The 5,496-nt window shown below is 42.6% G+C and overlaps 1 long non-coding RNA gene across 1 annotated transcript; it reads right to left on the reverse strand.

The window, feature by feature from the left end:
* Positions 1-1,474: 1,474 nt before the first annotated feature.
* LOC119335316 lies at positions 1,475-2,492 on the reverse strand. The gene is made up of 3 exons (XR_005161809.1): positions 2,166-2,492; positions 1,997-2,084; positions 1,475-1,737 (listed from the first exon to the last, which is right to left on the reverse strand). It is a non-coding gene; the product is annotated as an uncharacterized LOC119335316 (long non-coding RNA).
* Between the last annotated feature and the right edge of the window lie 3,004 nt (positions 2,493-5,496).

Raw genomic sequence — 5,496 nt, forward strand, 5'->3', positions numbered from 1 at the left:
AGAATGGTAGAAATATTGAGAAAATTTTATACTATCTATAACCATCACAACTTTGTTCTATCTTCAACATAATATTTATATCTTCGCAAATTCCATACATCTAATTTAAGATAATAGTGCCAGTACAATAGTAAGGCATAATATGTACAAAATCTTGCTAAAATAAATCAATCCAACTTCTTCTCATGCCACACAGAAATACTCTTCCAACAAAGTTCACATAGTGACGGTAACTAAGGAATACATGCTGGTGTAGTTAATCTACATTTTGTATTGATGCAAGCTGTAGCAGCAGGAATAGCACACCACACATGGGAATAATGGTTAGGCAGGGAAAATAAAGCAGTAATTCATATTCAATAGGCAAACAAACCGTTACGGCCCCAACTTGCTTTGTGGCATCTGTGAATTTAAACAAAAATGAGCCGTGACATAAGAATGCTAGTCCCATGGAGATATAATTGAAAAAAAACATGTGCACAGAATCACAATGTTCCACTTTGAGGAGGGTAAGAATGAAACAATCATAAAGTAAATACAGTATGATTTCACATAACACATTGAGATTTGGGGTGCCAAATTATACAATTATCTTAGGCATCAGGCTGCCAGTGCTTGGACATTAACCGGTGTGTCCTGATGGCCTCAATGTCATCCTTGTTGTCTATTCATAGCGAGCTGCATTCTCGAATAAATAGCCACAAAAGTGGAAGCAATAGTTGAAACAGAAGTTATTAAAAATATATGATTGAGGAAATAACTATGTGAAAACTTGAATTTCATATTTAAGTTTCTGTAGCATTTCCCCATTAACTCGTGATAAATGGAATGGTGTCCTCTCAAAGTCACAAGCTCGTCTGATAATGATTGTGATAAAGATCCACCGAGGCTCCACTGAGCAGAAATAGACCACATTGCTTAGAAAAGTTACTGGCTTTGAATGAATAGCGGCAAGATTTCATTGAGACAAAGTGAGGGTTACTCATATGTCACTAATCGATGCTAATTGACGGAACTATTATTTGTTTCCCAAATGATACAGTTTTGAAATAATTTATGTATGTTCCTTATCTAAAGGACTAAGTTCTCATCCCTTTCATCATAGAAATAGCTTCCACGGAGCTCAAAGCCTTAGGAGAGAAAATAAAGAGAAGTCGTGTTCTTAGGTCAACAAAACAAACTATGTCTGCGTAATTCTGTAGAACTTCAGCACTAATCCTTTTGAAAATATTGTACCTTGTTAGAGCTGACACCATGCATATGAGCATGTAAAATACTAGAATACAGGTTCTGCTATGTTTGCATTCAATGTATTACATACTTCCCGTAAAGAAGAAATGAACCACCAAAAGAAAAATAAACACCATACACCATACATATAAGCATGTAAAAAATTCGCGTTGTATTTCGTGGCATGGAGAAGTCAGAAAAAATATATACTCAAAAATAATTAAAGAGACAAGATCGGATGAAATAGGCTTACAAATAGTACCAATTCCTCAGATTAACTTGAACAGATAAATAGCATTTTGTCAAAAGTACTTGTAGCAATTGAGACAAGAGCGCACAATGCAGAAAACGTAGTCTATTCAAATGGGGTATATTATTACAATATTAGCAGATCTTCTCATAATTTTGTGAAAACATGCTTCTCTTCCTCAGGTTCCAGAATTTCGGCATCACTTTAACTGCAGATCAGTGCTTCTTTGCCATCTGAATAAATAGTAAATTCTCCACCTACCAACAATGGATTGATGAAATAAGTGGCCCTATCAAATACAAAAGAATGTCTTACGGGTCATTTCTGGCTTGCTACTCACTTGTTTAATCAATGTGTTGCACAACTATTACTTTGTCAGGAAGCAAAATGCTTTGAACCCAGTTATTATCCTCCAATCCCAAAGACACTGAGCAGATGATTTTTTTAATTAGTAGTCTAATCTAAAACAATTAAATTGGCAAGACATGCAGAACAACCTAGCTGGTTATGTTTTACCTCTTCGTATCATGGTCAAACAGCAACCTCATCTCCATCTCTTCGGATGAATAATGGCAGGGTAATGACAAAAACCATGATGTCTGATCTGCACAAAAAGGTGAAAATTAGGTTCAACATAATGGTGCTCATGGGAGGAAAGGGCGGCAGGGAGGCTAGGTGTGGTTACCTTTCAACGGACCGTAGCAGAACCATGGACCGCGCACTCGTAACCAAACCTAAAGGCCGCGGCATCGTTGCCGAGTATCCAGCAGATGAGGCGCCGGCCATCATCGATCGCGTCCCTCCATTTCCAATTCGCAGGCGGACGACCGCGTCGGCTGGATCCGCCGGCCCCTGATTCACCCGCATCACGAGCGGCCGCCAGATCTTCTCGCCGGCCAGGCCGTTCGTCGCGTCGGCCAGAATCTAGAGCGGTGGCCATGGGAGTCGTCCTTCCCGCATTGATCGGATCAGAACCCAAGCGGTCGCGAGGAGCCGCCACGCGACCTTGTGAACTAAAAGAGGGGGTTGCGATAGCCGCGTGATAGAAGGCCATTAAACCCGATTTAACGACGGAGGCCCAAAAAAGTCCCCGGAGCAGCGGCCCTTTCAGTTGGGGCTCAATTGCAGCGAACGAAGCGAGCGTACGTGCGATCCAAGGCCAATCCGACGGGCAAAAATGGCAAAAAGTGAGGATCAGACGGCTGTGCATGTTGATGGCCTGGGAGGGCTCGAAAGTTGCTCAGTTATAATGATTCTAAATGGGAGATTTGACCACGAGTCACCGTATGTGGCCTGGCACTACAACTACGGGTATGATGGTTTCGACGGCCCTTCTTACGGTCAACAGGACGACGTGATGAATTCTGTGGCTGACCCTGGCGACAGTTGAAAGCACGGTGCCCTGGCTGTCCACACTTGTGGCATAAACCATCATTATGGGGGGGGGGAGCTACAACATTGGACTGTTCACCCTGAATTGTTAGTTGACTCGGCAGCGGAGGCAGACGAGGTGCAACATAAGACGGCCTTGGTGTTGGAGTAGGCCGGTGATGAACATTGTGTGGGATCCAGACTCGACGTTTCTGAGCAGCCTAACTCAAGGATGGGCCACCATCTCTGGTACACTTGAGCAACTCCTGGTACTCAGTCAGACCAGTTTTAGTTCGGAAAGCTTGGCTGACAAGCATCGCAAAGTCTGTGCAATCATGAGCAACAAGTGCGAGCTTTATATCAGGACGCTGTACTTCATGGAATTTCTCCTGCTTGCGAGCGTCAGTGCAGACGTCATCCTCAGCATAGCAAGATAATTCAAGGAATTTTCTCTGATATTCATCCATAGTCATTGTGCCCTATGAGAGTTTGCAAAACTCCTTCTTCTGGTCTATCAAACCTTGAGGAATTTGCCGTGCACGAAAGGCTAACTGAAATTCCTGCCAAGTGGTTATAGACTCTGCACGCAACATACCCCTGTGGCTTTCCCACCATTGAGCAGCTTGTGGCACCCCAGCTCAGAGCAACCAGTTTACCTTGCATTGCCAGCCCAGAGATCTAGTCTTCTGGCAACACACAACTACTTGGTACAGAAACAACCGCTTTATTGATGCTAGCGAAAACATAGGTTCGATATTACATCAAGAAGCGAGGCCAAGCGGCACGCACAGTGCTGCTGAACAATATGTACATTATTTAATGAACATGAGGGGGCCTCGATCATGACAACTACGCGGCAGCGGAACAACGACAAAGTGGAACTCCATAGCACATGGACACAAATGTGGACACGATCTAGACATGGGAAGCACTCCGATCTGGTAAGACTTTCCTGAAATCTGGCATGACACGCCAGGTCAGTACATTGAATGTACTTGCAAGCTCACGACAAGTAAAAGCATAGTGGCAAACAATAATATGACAATTAAGTAGGTTAAATGCAAAACCTCGACATACTACTCATGCAAAGCATCAACATACTACTCATGCAGTGAACATGCTCGTGCATCGAGTCCCTTAGACTCACTTACCAAACGGGTTACCTCGTAACCAACATCATCAAAACGGTGATCACTCCCGAATCACAAACAATATCAATCTCAACATTACGGTGACCAGTCTCGGATCACAAACGGAACCAACTCTTGGTTTCCACAACAACGACCATCTCATGGTCTCAACGATCTCATCACAACCAGTGCCATAGTGTATATTTAGTGTGCAAGATTAGCTTGTTTATGTTGACCCATGGTGTGACCTACTTACGAGCTGTGTCCGTAACCGAGGATGCGGCTGTCGATAGATTAATAAACACTCTGCAGAGGTTAGTACATTGTACCCACACCACATAACCCATGGCCTCACTCTCCCATCCGGGTGGACCAATGACATTCCGACAGAACCCTCCCATTGCCACGACACTCTCTCGGCTACTCCAACCAACTCCCCTCTTGGGCTAAGTCATGGGTGGCCCCAATGTCTACCAAAGACATCCAACGGCCACCATCGTGGCAAAACAAATTAACGGTCCCAAATGGGGACAAGGTACCATAACAACAACAACGGGCACACAAGGTTATGTCTGCTTACCGGGCCAGGGTACCACATGCCCATAACCTTCCCTAGTTGGAGGCACCGACCAGAGGCATGGTAATGAACCGAATAAAACCTTCCCATAAAGGCAAATGTGATTGCACTGGGAAGCTCGATTCAGTGGTACCATGACCCGATCAACATTATGTTCAAGTTGAGTTTAACTTGACTTGAAAGAACTTCGAGTCACTATTTGCCATGATCATGCAACTATGTGACATGCACTATATCAACATAGCACTAAAGTAAACGGATCAACATCATAGAATCATGCTACTTGCACTACTCATCACTTTAACTCACTGGTTTCAACTTCACTGGTTTTCTACCTCATCATTTTAGTTATGCCATTAACATATTAAAATCAATAACTCATATATGAAAATGATACCGATCATAACCATGACATAACCATGCTATCAAAAATACTTCTACTGCCTCATACTAGTTCATGCATTCAAACACTACTGTAAACTAGGCACTTCAAGCATGAAAAGTAAACTAGCATAAACATTATTCATTTAAATGATTAAATGCATGAAATAACTCATATTCAAGTTGGAAAATCATAAATATTGAAATGACACCATGCAAATATTTGTGTTGCTTGCCTTAGCACAAAGGAGGGCCACACTCCTCCTGGTTTCCTTCAAGGCAAGGTTCTTCCTCTGAAAATAAATAAAACCACAAAAATAAAATATCAAGAACACTTCTGAAATCACCAGAAATTCTAGACAATAGAGAACAATCTCAACTTTTGTGTGTTGCTAGAGAATTCCAAGACAAACACAATGTAAAAAGAATCAATTCATTTGGACTTATGGTTTAAAAGTTGTGGCTGGTTGAAGTTTCTGGTCAAAATTTGAATTAAAATCAAATAAAAAGAAAACAAGGGGGGGGGGTGACGTCGAAGGCGCATTTCCGCGGGGCGC

Source organism: Triticum dicoccoides, chromosome 7B, assembly GCF_002162155.2.
Source record: "Triticum dicoccoides isolate Atlit2015 ecotype Zavitan chromosome 7B, WEW_v2.0, whole genome shotgun sequence".
NCBI classification, from domain to species: Eukaryota; Viridiplantae; Streptophyta; class Magnoliopsida; order Poales; family Poaceae; genus Triticum; species Triticum dicoccoides.